Consider the following 22,017-nt stretch of genomic DNA (forward strand, 5'->3'; position numbering starts at 1 on the left):
ATGAAGACTGGCTATTGAACAATCTTTCATGGATGTGGTGTATCAAGTTACTTTTTAATAGAAACTGAAATATTAACCAACCACATTATTTATTTATCATTGGATAGAGGGAAAGAGAAATTGAGAGGAGTGGGGGGAGATAGAGAGGGAAAGGAACAGAGAGATATCTGTAGCCCTGCTTCACCACTTGTGATGCTTTCCCCCTGTAGGTGGTACTAACCACATTTTTATATTGATTAGTTTTACTTAGATTGGATAGTTGAAATTTTCATTATTATGCATTCACAATATTATTTCAATCAGCTTGTAAATCAGCTGACAGAAAAGACCAGTCTTTGGGTTATATTCAGCAGCTGAGGTGGGGACAAATCACATGAATTCAGTTGCATACAGCTGTGGTTTATACCTTAGGAGACAGTATGCCCTATGTGGTCTCTGACAGTTCTGGTTTACACCTGTGGTTTCGGTGTAATTCTGGTCACATTCATTCTTAAAAGTGTCTATACTTGAACTGTGAATTTTATTCACATCTTAGTTGTACCTCACTAACAATACCATATGTTGAAGACTTCATATTTTTTTTCTTGTGCAATGCAAAAAAAGTTACCAAATGTCAACACCTTGACATTTTTCCCCTCACTCTGGAACTATGGGCTCTCTTTGAGAAGAGAGAGAGAGAGAGACCAAAGCTTCATCAAATGTGATGGTGGTGGCCAAGCTTGAACCTGGGCTGCACTCATCGCAAAGGACACCTTCCAGAGCAGTTATTTTGCTGACCTAATCTTGATGGTTCCTCTCCCTCCCTACTTCTCCACCCCCAAAGTAGAACAAGGCTGGACAATTCTTGGCATTCCAAATTTTTGTTGCCAAGTCCTATAAAAGACGTAACTTACTATACAATGAATAGATAGCAATTTTTCATCAGCTATCCTGAAATAAGCATTTGGTAATGCCTTATATTCTTTCTTCCTTTTCTTGACTTTTTTTATGGCTTATTCCATGGATGTTTCAGACTATTGAATGTGTGCTATTCTCTTCCTCTGAAATTTCATGACTAAACTGGGATTCACTAAGAGAAATAAAGAGATTGTGCGTTTTCTTTAAGGCTTTGAAGATGGTAGTGCATCTAACTCTAGGATCTTAATCATTCCATCTACATGCTGAATTCAACTTTAACTTGGAAACTAGGATCGTCATCTGAACATTTAGTGACTTCAAATTCAGGCTTTTTACCCTAAACCTGTTTTCTGGCTCAGTCTAGGAACTTACAACTATCCTAAATTGTAACTTTCCCCCTGATAATATCTTTTAACTTGAATTATACCTGGTTTCCTTGAGTCTGTTCCAATCATCTCTACTGAATATGTTAACCCATTTCACTAGTTTTGATTAGCAATTTCAGTGAAAGCCATGGATTCTTGATACATTGCCATACTAAAGGGAAGAAAATACTATGTCCAGGGACTTACTGCTAGGGTTATGTGCAGGTCACAATGACCCAGCCTGAAAACTACAGATGCCATAGTACATAACCTGATCCTAATTGAAGACATAGTTTAAGAATTTGGCCTGACTTGATAACAGAGAATTCTTCCAGGGCTTAGTGCTAAGTGTGTATGCTTCTTAAGCTAGACAAATAGCAAATGACTTTCTTAGAGATATTTCTTAATTATACCACCGAAAGTTTCATATTCCTTCCTTTGGAAATGGTCTAGTTGTCAGAAATGTATATGAACACTGGCATTCTAGAAATATTGATCCTCTTGAAGACCTTGTCAATGTTAACAAAAATATGTTAAGGATTTAGTACTTAATGTGATTTATTAAAATTCAGAAGGAGCTTACCTGTTTAAAAGATAAAATAGTTCTACTAAAGTCAAAATAAGTTAATGATGGATGTAACTGCCAGGCTAGCATGTGGGTGTTTCTTCTGGGGCATGCACTCTCTGGGTTGGAGAGAACTTGACCGGAGCCAACCTGGGCTGCTACTTGCTCAGTGATGTGGGAGAGAGACCAGGAACTCATGGCGGAGAGGGAATCGCAATGTAGTGCCTTTATTGATCAGAGACAATGCATATATATATATATATATATATATATATATATATATATATATATATCTTTAACTGGAAGTGGCAAGTGAGAAAAGGAAATGGCTAGGAGAGGGCGTGGAGAAAAGAGCAGGAAGGTAGAAAGCTTCTATAGCAGCTGTTGTGAAGGTTCTAACCAGTGGGATTAACCAATACCCTGCAGGCATGGCGGGTCTCAGGCAAAACAATGATTATGTTAATAGACCACAGCATTAGAGCAGGGGGGACTGCCAGACATGTAACAACTTATTTTAATAGTTATTTTTATTTTCTCTGTGTGTCTTATACAACATGTATATTACTGTAACATGAAGTATGTGTCATGCTTATGTCGAGAAAATTCAGTGAATGTGCAGATGTATTTAGTTAGATGAGAACTAATGGAATATTTCAGAAGACAGGGCAATAAGGGAAAAAACAGTATTTTAGATAAAATAATAAAACACCCCTCTTCCTTAACAAAAACATATAAATGAACACTTAATATTCTGTCATTTTTCTTAAAAAAATTCAAATAAGTGAAATTATTTTCATCAAAATGTAAGGGTAACAAATATGGACAATATTATTTACTAATTATCAGTAATATTAGTGATATTAGTATAAGTAAATATTTTTTTGATAATTTCTTTTTTTTTTTTTTTTTGGTGTAGAGAGAGATATTCAGAGGCCATAGCACCAAAGTTTCTTATAGTGCAGTGGGCCTTGGGCTTCCACCTGGGCCATGCACATGGGAAAGCAATAAAAAACATTATTTGGGTACTTTCTTGTGCACGTACTATCCACCTCAAAAGATTTCAGAGCACAGGAAAGGATGTTCTCTCTAGCTGTTTGCATATATCCAATCTGACATTGTACTATCTCCTCAGAATTTGTCAGAAATTCAGATTCTCAGACTCTGTCCCAGGCCAACTAAATCAGTATTTCTGGGCACAGGCACAGAAATCTGCATTTTAGCAAAAATTTTTTAAATAATTTTCTTTTTTTAAATTAAAAAAAATTATTTATTTATCTTCCCTTTTGCTGCCTTTGTTGTTATTGATGTCGTCGTTGTTGGATAGGACAGAGAGAAATGGAGAGAGGAGGGGAAGACAGAGAAGGGGAGAGAAACATAGACACCTGCAGACCTGCTTCACCACCTGTGAAGCAACTCCCCTGCAGGTGGGGAGCCCGGGGCTCAAACCAGGATCCTTAAGTCCTTGTGCTTTGCACCACGTGTGCTTAACCCACTGTGCCACTGCCTGACTCCCTTTAGATAATTTTCTATACATGTTAAGGTGGTCACTGTTTTCCCAAGACCATTTTCATTTTTTCTTTTCTTTTCTTTCTTTTTTTTTTTTGTCTCCAGGGATAACACTGGGACTTGGTGCCTGCACTATGAATCCACTGCTCCTGGAGGCTGTTTTTTCTCTTTTGTTTCCTTTGCCATTTATCAGTTTATCATTGGTTTTGTTATTATTATTGTTGTTATTGCTGTCGTTGTTGTTGGATAGGAAAAAGAGAAATCGAGAGAGGAAGGGAAGATAGGGGAGAGAGAAAGATAGACACCTGCAGACCTGCTTCACTGCTTGTGAAGCGACTCCCCTGCGGGGGGGTGGGGGGACTGGAACAGGGATCCTTAAGCCCTCTTTGAGTTCTGTGCCATGAGTGCTTAACTAGTTGCACTATGGCCAGGCCTGTAGACTGTTTCAGCAATAGTATCAAAATCTGTTCATGGGAAAGTTTTCAGAAAGTTGATCACTGCAAGAATAGCTATACTTGTTTCTTTTTTAAATTATTTATGAAATACTGATAATAAGACCATATTTTCTCTGCCAACATGTAAATATCCATAGCAGAGTAATTCCCTGAGTGTTCTCAAATGTAATATATTGCTTTATGCTAAAAGATGGGTTTCTGATGATTGAAGCGAGAATTCTTAAGTTTTTGATAGATGCTTTAGATCTAGAATATGAACAAATAAGAATTTCACTTTCTTACCCATAAGCCAGAGTTGGCACTAAGCACTGGAATGGGAGCTGGGGACACTGAGGTTAGACAAAGGGTAAGAAATGAGTGATAAGTTAAAACATATCTAAATCTAAGAGAGGCGGGGGTGGGGGTGGGGGGGAGGGGTTTAGATAGCATAATGGTTATGCAAAGAGACTCTTATGCCTGAGGCTCCAAATTCCCAGGTTCAATCACACACAATACTATAAAGCAGAGCTGAACAGTGCTCTGGTATAATAATAATAATAATAATAATAACAATAATAATAATAATAATAAATACATCTGAGTAATTACCCTATAACAGGCCATTTCCAACATAACTTTCCTCCCTTCTTTAGAGTGAGATGCTGGCCCTTTTTATTCCATTTTTCTTAAGCAGCTATAGCACTGACTTAGCCTTGTTCTACTGCAGGTTTTGTACGTAATTTATTATGACAGTTAAATCACAGTGCCTTGTGATTTCAGGGATCTCTATTGAGGTCATCTCCTCTTAGCTTCCATTGGATTCCATTAGAATGAAGGGCCCAGAGTAACTCAACCATCTTTGGCTAGAATTCACCCAAGAGTTCAGCTTGTGCCCTGAATTTTTGCACATGTGCAAGAGCCACAGGAAGCCCTGGGATCAAAGGGAGCCGAGGGAGCCTTGACAGAGCTGCAGGAACATCGTGTAATTTACCCAAACCATCTGTGAGTGACATAAATACCAGCATAGAACACCTGCACCAGATGACTCAGCACCAAGTTGGGAAGCCAGCAGGGGGTTGAAATAAAAGAAAACAAAAACTTTAGTGACTGGAGCAAAACAAATCATCATAGTTTGGCACCAGCTGCATTGGAAAAAAAAAAAAAAAAGAAGAAGAAGAAAAGAAAATGAGTTGGCAATTTTTAGCCAACTTCCAGTCTAAAGGACCTGCCAGCTGGACTTGTCAAAGTTTGTGTTGGGGGTGGAAGCAAGGGAGGGGTTTGAAAAAAAAAAAAGAACCTTTAACAAGTATTAAATCCCCAAAACCTCCAAGAATAATTTCAGGGTTCTAGATTGTGAGAAACAGAGTAGCTGCTATTAAACTTAGACACAACATAGTAAGACCTAGAAGAAAGAGATGCCTCTTGATGGTTAAGAGAGCAAGAGCAGGCATGAGTGTGAGCTGGGTGTGAGCCACACCAGAACAAGCAACCCCTAGAGGGTTCTGATGGGTCACTTCCTCTAAATTCTTATTGTGCTCATTTCTTTAGACATGCACCTTCACTAGGAAAAAGATCTAAATGCCTGTGAGTTCATCTAATGAAGTCATTTCTGGAAGTTCAATTATTCTAGGATGTCCACTAGATATAACACTTGACCTGGTGTTTTCTTTGGTAAGGAAGAGGGATGTGGTGACTGCAGGACACACCACTTTCTGACACATCTACCAGATCTGTGATCACAGATGTTCTTGCCATCTAAAGTGACCCAGGTGGTCCTTTTGCCCTGATTTCCTGGGCTACTTTTCCTTCCTCTCTGGGAATTTTTGACTCATCTAATTGTATCATATTATTTTCCTTTGTCCTAGCTGGTCCTTTCAACAAAAGGTTTCAAAATCTCATACCATTTGATACAGAGAATATCAATTAACCTCTAACCTTGTTTCAGTGCCTGTGACATGGATTTCTCCTTACACCTAATGTTGGGTCCATTAACAGTCTGTCCCCAAACAATATAAAGTAACTGTTTAGACCAGTTTGTAATTACTGCTTATGTTTTAACAATGGTTCTCTTGTTTCTCAGCTAAATGGACTATGTAGGTCACTCAGGCACATTGCAGAATCCTGGATGGTGATGTTTATTTATGATAAGGGCCTCATTGTATCTCTTTAGTGCTTCTTCCAGGCAACTCTCTTGATTTAAAATTGATCATTTTTGGATGCTAGAACTGACAATGTGGCACAAAGAATGAAAGACAACTCCCAGGGAGGACTATAAAAACCTTCCTCCCCTCCTGCTGCAAATATAATTAGTTTATGTTAGCTGGAAAGGTCAAAGGTTGTCAAAGGGTAGTACAGTCTTTGTTTTTAAGCAAGATAGTGGAATAATTGCTTGATGCTCAGATCTGCAGGTGCTGTAAGAAGCTCATTTGAGGTTGGCAGCCTGCAGGGAAGGCTTATTTCCTCTGGAAAACCACAGAATTCCTTGTGACAGAGTCTATTTGCCATGACAGGAGTGACTATCCATTTATGCCCTCAGGACAATACCTGCCACACTCTGCCCTTACCTTACTCCTATTTTCATACACTGCAAGCAGTGAACCCCATCCCTTCTCTTATGACAACAGTAAAGCATGGGGCAGACAGATCAACCTAGCTGATTTTATGAGGGACAATGAATTGGATACTTTAGGATGTAGAGGAGAAGGGATAGAAAAAAATCACAGGAAACTTTATTTAAAATAAGGGGGGAGTGGCTGGGGAGATAGCATAGTGGTTATGTAAAATGATTTTATGCCTGAACTGAGGTCCTAGGCTCAATCCCCAGCACCACCAGAAGCTAGAACTAAGAAATATTTTGGTAAAATAAATGAATAATATTTACTAAAAACAAATAAATATACTTAATTAAAAAAATAAAGGGGAACTCAAATAGGAAATAAAAGGAAAGGAAAATATGGCACCTTGTCACAATACTAATATAGATATCATAGCAAGTTTTAAGTTGAACAAAAAGTGAGGAAGGAGTAGGTTATTATAAAATAAAATGTTTAAAGTTAGCCCTATGTTTTTTCCCTAGTCAATATTTTTTTTTCTTTTTTTTTGCCTTACTTGTCTCTGGAAGCAGAAGTAAAGTGGGATATTTAACTAACCTTCATCATAGAAAATTTTGAAGACAAAGAAAATCTTGTGTACTTACTTTTCAGTAAACTCACCTTAACTGTGAGAAGCTTCATTTCACCTAATCTAATCTGTGGATGTATTACATTTATGATGCTGCTGTGCTTTTTGACATTTGCTTGGGAAACAAAGGAAAAGAATTCTGAAACTGGATGGTGCAAATTCTCTTGCACCTGCTAGTTGTGTGAATTTGGAAAAGGCACTCAACTTTACTTATTGCATATTAATGCTCCCCTAACTATATAGTCATGATATTGCATTATAATATTTTTTGCCTAACTTACTTAAAATCAAATATTGTATTTTAGAATTATACTTCTTATACCACCACACAAATTAATTATGATACATGCAATATTTAATTTGCCTTAGCCTTTTTTTTTCTAAAATATTGTTAGGCTAAGGTCATCATCTCCTGAGCAGAAAGTCCAGTCATTGGAGGTTTTTCACTGGGAAATTATTAGGTCGGATTTATTTGTGTGCTTTACTCTTGAACAGCCTACTGAACAAATCTTGCATTGTTTCCTTTCTACCTACCAGTTCTATGCTTTTACTTGGCATCTCTGTAAAGATCCTGAGTTTATTTACTAGTCTTACACGTCTTTGGCCTCTGCATAAATTATTCAGGTGTTGGCTAAGTCATATATTTTCATATAGAAAAGAGATAATGAGACCAATACTCAATGACACACCTGAATTATCCATATCTTGACCAGAAACATAGTTGAAAGGCTAACTTAAACAGGTTTGTAGCTTTGTAGTGGAACTCAGAAATAAAAAGCAAGTATTCTTTGATGTTGTAGAAATCTGTGTTTAAAGTGTTTTGACACCTGTTTTAGGTGTATGTGCAAGCAATGTGCCTGAAGAAATCCTGGCTGTGGAGAGTGGGTCAATAATCTAATTAACTGTGATGAAAAGAGTTTTGAAATTACTTTATTCCTATCAAGTTAAAACCCTTATATTTAAAGTATTTTTGTCATTAAAGAAATAGTTTTTGAGTAAATAAAGGACTCAGAGATAGCTCACTGGATGGAATACATGCTTTACCATGTGAGCAGCCCAGCTTTGAGAGCTTATGCTCTCTGGGAATGGCATAGTACTAGGGGAAGGAACTTCAGGTGGTGTGTTGTCTCTGTCTCTGTGTATCTACCTGACTCAAGCAGCTGAATCTTCATTGGTAAAATCACACATACATGAAGTCCTAATTCTGTAGAAAAGAAAAAAAATCTAAACTAAATAAAAAGGAGGAAGGGGAAAGAAAAGAAAAAATTTAAATAAAAGGAAGATATTGGTGGTGACTTAAACCCAATTATCTTCAAGAATGAATGTTAACACATCAGAATTCCAGAAAGAGACCATAAAAATCAATGAGTGAATAAATTTATAAAATCAGTCAACAGAGTGAAACTTTTGCTGAGAGATTATTTCACCCAGCTTCCATTAGAATCCATAAGGTTATAAAACACATTGCTTTCCACACTACATCATGTCTTACTAGATAGCCAGTCCAAATGACTGTCATGGACAGTTGTTTAAATGAAATGACATATAAAAATATAAATACAAAAGCAGAAAGGAGAAAAGCTAACAGAGCTTTAAGACTTTGGATGAGAGACAAGACTGGAGTGTTCACATACAGAATCGGGAACAACTGACTTGACCTGAAGAAGGCTAAACTGGAGAAGTAGGAAATCACAGGTAGATGACAGGGAAAGACATCCTGGAGGATTACCTACTCATATGGTGGTAGGTAATTGCGTTAATAACCCCACTCTTCATCCAGTCCTTTACCTATGAGTCTTGGCGCTGTAATTTGTAATATCCTTCCCTTCAGTCTATAGTGTTCTTTTGTTGGTTGATCTTTAACAAACATGACATCAACAAGGACATGCCAGTACTCTGGAACAGTTCTTGTGTATGTATTCTTTCTGCCTTTGCTTTTGTACCTTTTCCATGAGATAATGGTCACCATAGCCTGTAAGAGGATGACACGTGTAAGGAAGAGCTGAACGATTCCAGTTTTCTCAGTGAAGTTCCTCCTAGAATAGCCAACAGTCTATGTGCCCCACACATGGAAGCAGAGCCTCCTAGTGGGACCATCAGAGGTCTCTACTTTATCCACAACAGAGTGTAGATATAAAAATAAGTCAGTGCAAGACTTGTGAGTATAATAATTTTGATATTAAAATGTTTTTATCTTTGAAGCCAAATGTTTTCAGATAATTCGCTTGCAGAATTAGTAAGGTAATAAATAATTGGTAACATTTGGCATACTTTAAATCCTTTTATTTATCAATATAAACTCTAATTTGGGGGAGCATATTCATACATTGCTCCGATGTTGATGTTCAGAAGTGAACTCCTTGCCTGCATAATCCCGCTGCTTCCCCCATGCAGGTGCTCCTGTAGAGTGGCTAGAGGCTCAAATCTGTGTCCTCATGCATGACAATACGTGCACTCCACTAGGTACTCTATCTCCTGGACTCCCAAAGAGTCACATTTATTTTACATAAGAACAAGAATTGAGGGGGCTAGGAGGTGGCACACCTGGTTAAGCAACACACATTACAGTGCGCAAGGATAGGGTTCAAGTCCCTGGTCCCCAGCTACAGGGGGAAAGCTTCACGAGTGGTGAAGCAGGTCTGCAGGTTTCTCTCTGCCTCTCTTCCTATTTTCCTCTCCCCTCACAATTTCTGTCTCCATTCAACATCAATAGAGTAAAAAAAAATTTAAAAAAGAACAAGAGTTGAGGAAAATGCCATCACAGATTGACATATAAGTGTCAACATATTAGTGTTTTGGCATAAAGGAACTAAGGTGAATTATTATTACTATATGTTTTTATGACTTTTCGTATCTAAGTAACTTGATAATCACAAATTATGAGAATTAAAAAGCCTTTGATATATTCAGAATTTAGTTATTAGTATTGCATACTTTTTAAGACAGTTTATATTTATTATTTTAAAATGTTAATTACCTATATATCACTCATATATAATTTAAATGTATGATTTTTTAAAATAATGAACAAAATTTACTTACCACTTATTTTGGGGAAACATGGAGATGTATAATAATCCTCTAAATCAACATTTCATTGAAAAGGAGAAAAAAGTACACCGCAATGATTCCACACCAACCTTATCTATCTTTGTCCATCCCCAGAAATGATAACCAATCTATATATTGTATTCATCTATACTTTTTATTTAAGACTTTTAGGTTTTGTACTGTCACTCATTTGGGGGAAGCTATCTTTCCTGATTGCACTGTCATATTTCCAACTATGCAAAATTCTATACATATAAACATCACCTTAGTAACCTGATATCACTTCAGAAATAGCATGTTTACACCTGGACAACAAAGCCGGTTTCCTTTCCAAAGTGCTTGAGGCCAGTTTGTGACAACACCATGTCACACAAGACCATGCCCTAGTGGTCATGAGAATGAACAAGAAAGGAAGCACAGACAGGTTGGCACAAAATCCTTCACCATTGTTGTAAAATATATGTGACTGATGGTTCACTATTATCATCTTGGAATTAAAAAGGTAACATATAAGGGAGTCGGGGGGTAGCACGGTGGATTAAGCGCATGTGGCGCAAAGCACAAGGACCCCCGCATAAGGATTCTGGTTCGAGCTCCCAGCTCCCCATCTGCAGGGGAGTCACTCCACAAGCGGTGAAGCAGGTCTGCAGGTGTCTATCTTTCTCTCCCTCTTTTCTGTCTTCCCCTCCTCTCTCCATTTCTCTCTGTCCTATCTAACAATAACAATAATAATAACTACAACAACAATAAAAAACAAGGGCAACAAAAGGGAAAATAAATAAATATTAAAAAGATTTTTTAAAAGAAGGTAACATACAATAAGTAATACCTATTTTCCCACTTACCTGACTTAAAAAAGACTTAGAAGAAGCTAGTATGTCCTTCAGTAGGTAACTGATTGTACGCTAGTACATCTAGTCAATAAAATATTATTCAGTACTAGAGAAACTGAGAGGGGAGGAGGAGATCAAGAGGGAAAGAGAAAGATAGACATCTGCAGACCTGCTCCACCGCTTCACAAGTCACCCCTGTAGTTAGGGAGCCAAGGGTTTGAACCAGTATCCCCTCTCAGTTTCTTTATATCCTGTCCAAAAAAATCGAAAAGAATAAATGGCCACCAGGTGCAGTGAATTGATAGTACAGACATTGAGCCCTAGCATAAAAAAAGAAAAAAAAGAAAGAAAGAAAGGAGACAGAGAAATAAAGAGAAAGGAGAGAGAAAGAAAGAGAGAGAGAGAGAAAGAAAGAAAGAGAGAGAATGAGAGAAAGAAAAGTATTGGGGCCAGGCAGTGGCACACTGGGATGGGCACACATGTTACAATGTGCAAAGACCCAGGTTTGAGCCCCTGGTCCCCACCTGCAGGGGGAAATCTCCCTATTAATATTGAATAAGGAAGAAAAATGAGTTTATTTTAAAGTCATTTAATCCATGTGATTAGAGTCACGGTACTCTGACCTATGTTTCATTATTCTCACAAATATTAGATATGGAGTCCACAAACTAGGTCCAAAACCTGGAATGATAATAGATTACTGACAAGCCAGGGTATCATTTAACCAATTGTAAGCCGAATCAAGTCTACAAGAGAGGCTACAAAAAAAAGTATAATCTCTGGGAGAGGATAGCCAGTATTTTTAATTTAACAAAGTTATCAGGCAGTTTTTTTTTTTTTTTTAATACCAGAGCACTTCTCAGCTCTGGCTTATGGTGGTGTAGGGGATTGAACCTGGGACTTTGGAGCCTCAGGCATGGCAGTCTCTTTGCATAACCATTATGCTATCTACCCCTAACCTATCAGGCAGTTTTTAATCTCATGTGTCTCAGTATGCTCCTCTAGAAACTGAGATAATACTATTACAAATCTCATAGAGTTATTTAAAGAAATTATGATATAATCTCAGAAGTACTGAGAACAAAGAATTTGAAAATTTTTCTCTAAAAGGATTATATTTTTTTGCTAAACTCAATCTGAAATTTCTTTTTTTTTATTATCTGGTAGTGAATGAAGATTCTTGAAGAAGATGCTGTAGTGATTTTTGTAGTGTGTGTGTTTGTGTTCATTGTAAGTTTCATTGCTTTGAGTCAACTTTTTCAGACAGAAACACATGGAAGGAGAGAGGGAAAGGTCACAAGACTGAAGCTCCCCACCACCAGATCAAACGTGGGTTGCACTCATGACAAAACAGTCGCATTCCCTGGTCAGCTACAACACTTTCCATGTAATAGGTCAAAGCTTATCTTTGCCAAAGACAGAATTGGATACCAAGAAGCCTTTTAAACAGCAGAATATGCATCCATTCTTTTCATCCAGAAATACAGCTCTCAAACCTCAAAGTGAAGTGAATTCATGGCAGGAATACCTCCAGTAAGAATCAGTTAATTTTTTTTAATTCAAATGAACAAAATAAAAAAATTTAACTAAGTCAAAGTAATGAGACATGGAAGCCTTCCTATAACTAAATGACCTATAAACATATGCACATGTGCAAAAGTGCCTTCCGGTTTTTGTAATATGTTTTGCCCTTTCTTCCCGTCATATTTTAAAAACTCACCCACAATTTCCAAAGGTTTTGTGTATTATTGATTATTTTGAAAGGAATGCCAGGTACTCATGTGGGAGACCTTTCTTATAATAAAATTGGATTGGAAAAAGCAGAACTATGAATGTTTAGCAAAAACAAACTTTGAAAGGAAACTCAACTTTAAAAAAAATGTTTCCTTGGGCATTTTTCTAAAATCAGCCTCATTTCTGCATAATATTTTTCTTGGTTGGCCAAAGGTTGGTTAAAATATTCATTATTTTTTTAATGTACTATGCTGCTATTTGCAGCTTCAGGTAGTTAATATTTGTGTTTAAGCTTTGCAGTTCAAATGGGAAAACCCACCTTAAACAGCATTACTGAACAGCATGAAGGAATCCTTCGAAACAGGAGGTCCCTTTCCTGCATACCAATCAGTGTGGCTTTCCTCTGTGGCTAGGAGAGGAAGCACGGACCAATGTTTGCACTCCACCATGTCCTACATGTCACAAGCTTAATTTTCTAACACTGACCACTTTGTCAACAGTTTCCGATGGCAGTATGAATCGAACCTCTGAAGAAGGATATGCTACCATGTCTCCAGATGGCATCAATGTGTTCAGGGACAACATATGAAAAGGTGCACTATAACAAGAAAGATCCTGGCTCAGATTTACTTCAAAGATTTTAAGTGTGTGTAAATATGACAGTCCGACCTCATAACAGAAGACTCTAGTTAACTACAAGTGTGATTACTAGCAATACAAAGCCTGTTGAACAGTGCCAGTGATGTCATCTAGAACAAAACCAGCCCTAAACTTCTAGAATCTTGTAAGTTCTTTTGGGTATGGGGACTCAAAGGAAAGTGATCCCACAAGAGTATTATTACAATGCTAAAGACAGGTGTCCCTCTTAACTGCTTTAAAGACTTTCAACCTTACCTATCTGTATATTGACATCCAAGTCTTTGATCCATTTGGAGTTGACTTTTGTATGTGGTGGTTCATCTACACTCCTGCATATTCCAGCCCAATTTTCCCAGTACAGTTTGTTGAAAAGACTTTCCTTTCTTCATGTGTAATGTTCAGGACCCCCTTGTGAAAATTTAGTTGTTCAAAAGTATGGGGCTGGTGCTTTTAATTTCTGCCCTAGTGCAAGAATGATGCAACATCAGAATTACCCTTCCTTCCTTCCTTCCTTCCTTCCTTCCTTCCTTCCTTCCTTCCTTCCTTCTTTCCTTCCTTCCTTTCTTTCTTTAATTTGTGTGTGTGTTTTATTGTTGTAGTAGTTATTATTTATGTCATCATTATTGGATAGAACAGAGAGAAATGGAGAGAGGAAGGGGAAGACAGAGAGGGTGAGAGAAAGACAGACACCTGCAGACCTGCTTTACTGCCTGTGAAACTACTCCCCTGAAGGCTGGGAGCCAGGGGCTTGAACAGGGATCCTTACACCAGTCCTTCATGCCACGTGCACTTAGCCCGCTGCAATATCACCTGACCCCCTTTCTTTTTCTTCCCTTCCTTCCTTCCTTCCTTCCTTCCTTCCTTCCTTCTCCTTTCTCTTTCTTTCTTTCTTTCTTTCCTTCCTTCTTTCTTTCCTTCTTTTTCTTTCTTTCTCTTTTTCTCTTTCTTTCTTTCCCTTCCTTCCTTCCTTCCTTCCTTCCTTCCTTCCTTCCTTCCTTCCTTTCTTTCTTCCCTCCTCTCTCTCTTTCTCTCTCTCTTTGCCACCAGGATCACCACTGGTCCCTATACCATGAATACACTGCTCCTAGTGGCCATTTTCTCTCCCTCACCCTAATTGAATAGAGGAAAATTGAAAGAGTGTGGGAAATAGAGACAGAGACAGAGAGACACCTGCAATACTTGTTTTGCTGCTACTGAAGTTTTCTCCCTGCAGGTGGGAGGTAGGGGCTCAGACCCAGATCCTCTCACATGTTAATGTGTACACTTAACCAGGTGCATCACCAACCACTCCTCCAGAATGACACTTTTCATTTTTTCCCCACCTCCTTTTCCTATCTTCATCTCTACATTGTCACCTTTTGACATTTTCTTCCTGACTTTAACCTTCTTCTTATTACCATTTTGCTTTAGCTAGGACTTACTTTTAGTATCATACTTCCCCCACCAAACACACAGTTTTAACATACTGCATTAGTGAATATATATTTAAGATACTTTATACCCAAAACTGCCTTACTTACATTATTAATTACCCTGCATCTCTGTCCTCAAACTTTCTCATAATTTCCACTTATAGCTTTAAATATATTTTAGATGTACATTCAAATGTTTCAGAAGTTCACACAATAAAGCTGATAGGTTCTCTTATCAAGTAACAATAATAATCAATAGACTTTCAATACTATTGAGAGCTATAGATTGATTATTTTATTCACTAATCCTTTGTCCTCCATGATATCCATATCTCCTTGCCACCTGCTTTTTAAATTTCCCTCTTTAAGAGAAAGAACCTATTTTCCCATAGCTTATCCTGAATTTGGATATGTTATTGGGCTTGATGTTAACAGATGCAATAAATGCTGAGACTTGAGAATGTAATTGTCCATTTCCATACCTGCTATTATTTTTCTCTCCTGGACATATAGCATGCCTGAAGTGGCTTGCTGGAGATGAGAGTCATGTAGAGGGAAGTTATTCTGCTGAGTGACCCAGTAGAAGTCATCTAGATGAGTGAAAAATACCCAATCCCAAATATTTGAGGAAACTCAGACAACTTCAGAAGAACTAATTCACAGAATCACTGATTAGATAAACTAAATAAAAGTCTATTGTTAGTTTTTGCAAATGGGGTTATTGCTGGGGGTCATTGCCTACATAGTTCTACCATTCCTAGTGACCATTTCTCTTTCTTTTTTATAGCAAGTGTGAGATAGTAAGGAGGGGGAAAGAGAGGGGAAAGCCAGTGGTCTATTTCTTGTGAAGCTTCCTCTCACAGGTGGGGGCCAAGGGCTTGAACCTAGGTCCTCAGGCATGTTTGTACTCTATCAGGCATGTTTATACTCTATCCTGTTTGTACTCTATCAGGTAAGCCATCTGGTCCCAAAGCCTATTGCTTTAAATCATTCACTATTAGATTCGTTTATAACAAAGCAGCGCCCTGCCAGAAGGTAACTACCAGAACATCCCTAAAATGTTTCTGTGGCCTACTTCTGCTCTAATTGCCAGAGCAATGTGTTTCATCTCCTAGTACTCCCAAAATAGCCAAATGTTTCGCAGAAATACAGATGGCACCTTCCGAAGGTCAAACCCACCCTGACTTTCCTGTGTTTTCTGCTACTGGAATTTCTTCTAAGCATATAATTTTGTTTGTCTTGGCATTTTACTTTCTATAAGAAAGAACCAGGCTCTGTTTGTCATCTAAAGTGCCCTACCTTTGGCACAATCTAATTATGGATGACTTTAATTTCACTGCATACTTGTCTACAACATACCGAGTATTCTACATAAATTATAGTGTAGAAATTTCAAGATTTATACACTCTTTCTTCTCACTCTACTTAAGTTCTGTAATAACTATTTCTGTTTTATTCACTAACACAGTCCTAGCTCCTAGAGTAGCATCTGGCAGAGTAAAAACAAAAATCATTCATTGAATGAAGATGGAAGTAAAAGGAAAGAGGGATGGAAGGAGTCATGAGGACTCAGGGAAAGAAAAAAAAGGAGCTAAAATGAGTAAAACACGTGGAATAAATGTAATGTTGTTGTTTTAGGCTCCAGAATTCAATTTTTAATGAATGGAAATTAAGTCTAACTCTTTGCTTCATAATTACCAAAGCAACCTTCCCCTAAGAGGAATAATTCTGCTTAACCTGTACTCAGGTCTCAATACTGTGGTGTATATTCTTTCTTTCATGAAAAAAATACAAATGTATGTTTTATTTCATGTAGCTTTGGAAAGACATGCACCTGAAATGAACTCATAAATCTAGAGAAAATGAGGGTGAATATATTTCTTCAAAGACACTGTCTTAGGTTGACTAACATGCCTCTGCAAGCTCCCCATCTTGCCCTGCAACCTCTTCCGAGTAGCTGTTTTCATGGAAATATTTCAGTGCATGCACACAGAAAGTCTCTCCTTTGACCTGTTTACCTTCACTCTCTTTTGATCATGGATATCACTTTTACATCCTGACACACACTATAGGTACATTTCTGTCTCTTGGCCTAATTCAACAAATACTTAATTTGTTGCCATGGTTGTGTTTGGTTTTAATTCACTGTCAACATTGAGAGAGGTGGGGTCTGAAAATTCAAACAAATTTCATTTGCTCTTCTTTTTTCATGAGATTTTTTTATTCTCTACAGAGAGATGATTTCCAATTATTTCTTTTGCTATATTCAGATCAACAATTCAATAAATATACACAATAATGAAAAAGAGAAAAAATCCTGCCTCCTACATCAGAAACTAATGAAAGAAAACTAGAGAGAGAGAGAGAGAGAGTGTTAGGCCAAAGTACCTGACTCAGAGGTAGGATTTTTCAAGATTGACTCAAGCAGATATATATATCTCCATATAGGATTGCCTAGTTTATAACTGAAAATATGAATACATTCTTTGAATCATGTGAATGTGTGCTTCTGAATTTAACACATGCTCTCTCCTCACTTGGTAAAGCCCTCTTTTTTTTTACTTTCCCTTGGAGAGTCAGGATGACCTAGATCCAAAAGAGGTTATTTGGATGAAGATGCAGTGGTGTGTCATCTCACACATTATATCAACTGGGATAGGTCTTGGCTTCTGTCCCACAGGCTTGGTTTCTCATCCCCTATTCTACTATGAAATAGCTCTAAGGACCTGGGCAAGGCAAGTTATGTAATACCCTAAGCCTCTGTCTTCTCGTCTCCTAAAATGAGCTAATGATAAATACCAACCTCTCAGAGCCCTTGTGAGAACTAATGCCTAAGGCGCCTAGATAATAGTAGTTTCTTATGGGTGCTGGATTTCTCCCTATCTCTGTCATGGAGCATAAAAGTTATAGCAAATACTACCCTTTTACAGAATATAACTTACCTGCCTCGAGAATACATAGTCTTGAATTATTATTTTTATAAAAAAAAGACTTTAGTATACAAATTAATTCCTCTATTTCAAAATGTAATTAATTTTACTCCAGTATCCAAAATGACTGGAAGATTATTTCATTTGAATATAACACTTAAAATAAAACATTGCTTGTGGGGGCTGGGTGGTGGCACACCTAGTTGAGTGCACATGTTACAAAGTATAAGGACCTGGGTTCAAGCCCCTGGTCCCCACCTGCAATGGGAAAGCTTTGTGAGTAGTGAAGCAGTGTTGCAAGTGTCCGTCTGACTCTCTCTCTCTCTGTTACCTCCTTCTTTTTTGATCTATGGCTATCTCTCTCCAATAAATAATTAAAGATAATTTTTAAAATTACATGAGCTAGAAGCTACAAAACTTGGGGTGGAAAGATAATTCACTGGGTAGTGAACATGCCAGGCCATGCTTATGACCCATGTTCAAACCCTGGAGCCACAATGGCATTGGAAGAAACTGTTACTATGATATATATATATATATATATATCTGTCATATAGATATATATGTATCTGTCTCTGAAAGAAATAACAAGTGACCCATAATGATGAAATAGCACCAAAGTAAAAACCCTGTGGTGAGGGGGAGGATGGACATGCGGCTTCCTGGGTTGGCGGGGGTGGGGTGGGGGTGGGAGTGGGTGGGTGGGATGGGACACAATCTTTTGGTGGTGGGAATGGTGTTTATGTACACACCTATTAAATTGTAGTCATATAAATTACTATTTAATTAATATGAGGGGGAAAGTTGATTGTATGTCTAACAAAGGGACTTTTCAAAGTTAACCCAGTTACCAAATAATGTGATATTAACAATAACTATCCATTGTCTTCTTGAACCCTAAGACAGCAGGAACCTCACATTTCCACTATAGAGCCTAAACTTCCCCGAGTCCTGGGACCCTAAGGTAGGGCCCACTTTCCTATATGCTTCTCCCAATTCTTATCAAATAATATTGCATCTGCTGATCGCAACCTAATCAACACAATGAGTGCCACCCCAGCATGCTTCACTTCAGACTGTGTCCAGAGACTTCAGGTGTACAATGACAACCCTTCAGCTTCATCACTCGGGTGAGACCTTTCCTTTCATAGTATTCTCTAATTCCATCCCAGGTGGTTCACTTCCTAACAAAGTCCCAAAACCTAGATATAGACCAGGTTCCAGGAGATAGAGCATATGTCCACACGTATCCATAAACCACGGCGAGCATATGTCCACACGTATCCATAAACCACGGCAAATATATACCTGAAAGCAGTAGTACACTAGAGTTTGCAGCGAGTACCCCCCAACACTTTATCTCCACTATTCCATCCTTTGGGTCCATGATTCTTCAACAATTTGTTTGGCTTTGTATGTTAACTCTCTTTTCAGCCCCCAGGTTGTATGTTAACTCTCTTTTCAGCCCCCAGGTTCCAGATGCCATCAGGATGCCGGCCAGGCTTCCCTGAACTGAAGACCCCACCAATGCGTCCTGGAGCTCCGCTTACCCAGAGACCCACCCTACTAGGGAAAGAAAGAGGCAGACTGGGAGTATGGATCTACCAGTCAACGCCCATGTTCAGCGGGGAAGCAATTACAGAAGCCAGACCTTCCACCTTCTGCAACCCACAATGACCCTGAGTCCATGCTCCCAGAGGGATAGAGAATGGGAAAGCTATTGGGGAGGGGATGGGATATGGAGATTGGGTGGCGGGAATTGTGTGGAGTTGTAACCCCCCCATCCTCTGATTTTGTTAATGTCTCCTTTCTTAAATAAAAAAAAAATAATCTTAAAAAAATAGCACATGCATGAGACCCTAGCTCTGCAACATAAATGAACAAACATTTCTAAATAAGCAAAATACCTATCTCATTTTATAGAATACCTAAGTGTACATTGCACAATCACACAAAAATTCTGAGAAAAGATAATGTGAAATACCTGCCTTTCAGAATCTTTAGTCATTTCTTAATAGCATATGTGAAGCACTGGATGAGAATTCAGAGATACATTTGTAGCCAGTATAAAATGAAATCATTGAATTCACAAATTATGGCCTAAAGATGAGGATAATGTTACTTATCAGATATAAGCTAAAAAATGTATAGTTTCAAGGATGTGCCATACTGTGTTCCATGTTCAGAAACATGCATGTTGCAAGAATTAAGTAAGTACTTATTTGATGATTGGATTGGATGAATGTTAACTGAAGTAGAGATAAATACTCAAAGGAAAAGAAATCTTGATTTAGATAATGAAGCAAAGGAGTTCAACTCATACTTAGTAGTACAATTGTATTAGAAAATAGCCGGGGAGTCAGGCTGTAGTGCAGCAGGTTAAGCACAGGTGGCGCAAAGCACAAGGACCGGCATAAGGATCCTGATTGGAGCCCCCAGCTCCCCACCTGCAGGGGAGTCTCTTCACAGGTGGTGAAGCAGGTCTGCAGGTGTCTATCTTTCTCTCCCCCTCTCTGTTTCCCCTCCTCCTTCCATTTCTCTCTGTACTATCCAACAACAACTACAACGGCAACAAAAGGGAATAAATAAGTAAATAAAGATTTATTTTAAAAAAATGAAAGAAAGAAAATAGCTAACAGGACCTTTCTAGGTATGGTTTTTTAAAAAGGGAGGTCAGGGTCTTCAGAGAAAAAAATTAAAAGAGTCTATATACACATGCATGCTTATGAGTACATATATAAAGAAATTATATCTGTGTACATAAATATACATATAAAGCTACATTACACATGCACAGATAGAGAGATTTGTTTAAAGACCTGGCTCACATGATTATGGAACTAGTATGTCTGACATACATCAGATAGGCTGGCAGTCTGGAAATTTAAATAAGGACTGTTGTGGTTGGTTATTTATTTATTTTTCTATATTAAGGGAATTAATGATTTACAGTTCACAGCAAAGTACAGTAGCTTGTACCTGTGTAACATTTCTCAGTTTTCCACATAACAATTCAACCTCCTTTAGGTCATCCTTTACCATAATGTTGCAGGACCTGAACCCTCTCCTCCACCCCAGAAACTTTTACTTTGGTGCAATACACATAATTATTTATTTTTGGCACCAGAACTTCAGTAGGGATTCCTGTCTGTGTGATTCAAGCATTCTAGGGTGTCCTTTTTCTCTTTTTTATAGACAGTGACATACAGAGAGACAGACACAGAGAGGCCCCACACATCATTTCACCACTCATGAAGTTATCCTTTTGCATGGTGCTCCAGGTGGTGACCAGGGGCTCAAATCTAGGTCCTCAGCCATGGAAAATTGTGTATTATACTTGGTGAGTGATCTCCTGATCCCCACTGCAGTCTTTTATAAAAGATAGGGGCCAAACAGTAATTCACTGGATTGAGTGCAAAACTTACCATGCACAGGACCCAGGTTCGAGGTCCTGCTCCCACTTGTGTGTGTATGGGAGGGGTGGCAATTCAGAAGTGTTGAATCAGGTCTTCAAGTGTCTGTCTTTCACACTTTATACCTCTCAACCTCATCCTCTCAATTTCTCTCTTCCCTATCAAATAAAATAGAAAGAAAAAAATAAAGTATTTATTTATATTCATGAGAGAGTGAGTGACAGAGACTAGAGCCCTGCTCAGCTCTGACATACAATGGAGATGGGATTTGAAACTGTAGTCTTGAGGCTGAATGCTATAAATTTGACACTCCTGGGTGGAACAAGCTGTCCTGTGTTTTTGTCACAGTTTGACAAGATGTGATAGATGTTCCCTCTCACAAAGAATAGGTCAAGCGCCTGCGTATTTTGTGATATTGGTCCAGAGTGCCATGGATTAAGTGCCTATTTAGTGGTCTGACCACCAGTTTCCTGAACTCCTTGACTAGAAGTCCCTGTAATAAACACTTTGCATAGCTTCAGTGGTCCCTCTGGGAAGTGCATCCCACTTTAGGAGAACCCTTATGGAAAGTGCCTATTTGACAATAGTCTGTTTAGCAGACTGCTCACTGTCACTAAGAGCACACCACTTCAACTCTCCTCAGAAAGAGCTAACTCATTAATTCTATACGCAACCTCCACAGCAAGCAGGTATTTATATTCTGAGAGCCAGGAAAACCAGGTTTGACCCAGGTCCACTTGGGTATGGACCCCAGGCACAAAGTCAAGTTTTACATAGGACGGGAAAATAGTGGAACTCACTCACACTAATATATCAAGACATAAACAAGCAGAAAATGAAAACACAGCATAGATATCCAGAATTTCTCATGTAAAAATCAAAGCAACTGTCCAGAGAGACCAGAGCTCATTGAGTATGCTATGCATATGGCTCAAGTCTTTGCCTCACATGGATGGTTCTGTGGCACCAAAGGAAGCTTTGGTATTGTATCTCTCCCTTTCTCTTTCCTATATCTACTGACAAAACAGAATAGAGTGGTGAATTCACTCATGCACAAG

This window comes from Erinaceus europaeus, chromosome 1 (assembly GCF_950295315.1).
Source record: "Erinaceus europaeus chromosome 1, mEriEur2.1, whole genome shotgun sequence".
Classification (NCBI taxonomy): Eukaryota; Metazoa; Chordata; class Mammalia; order Eulipotyphla; family Erinaceidae; genus Erinaceus; species Erinaceus europaeus.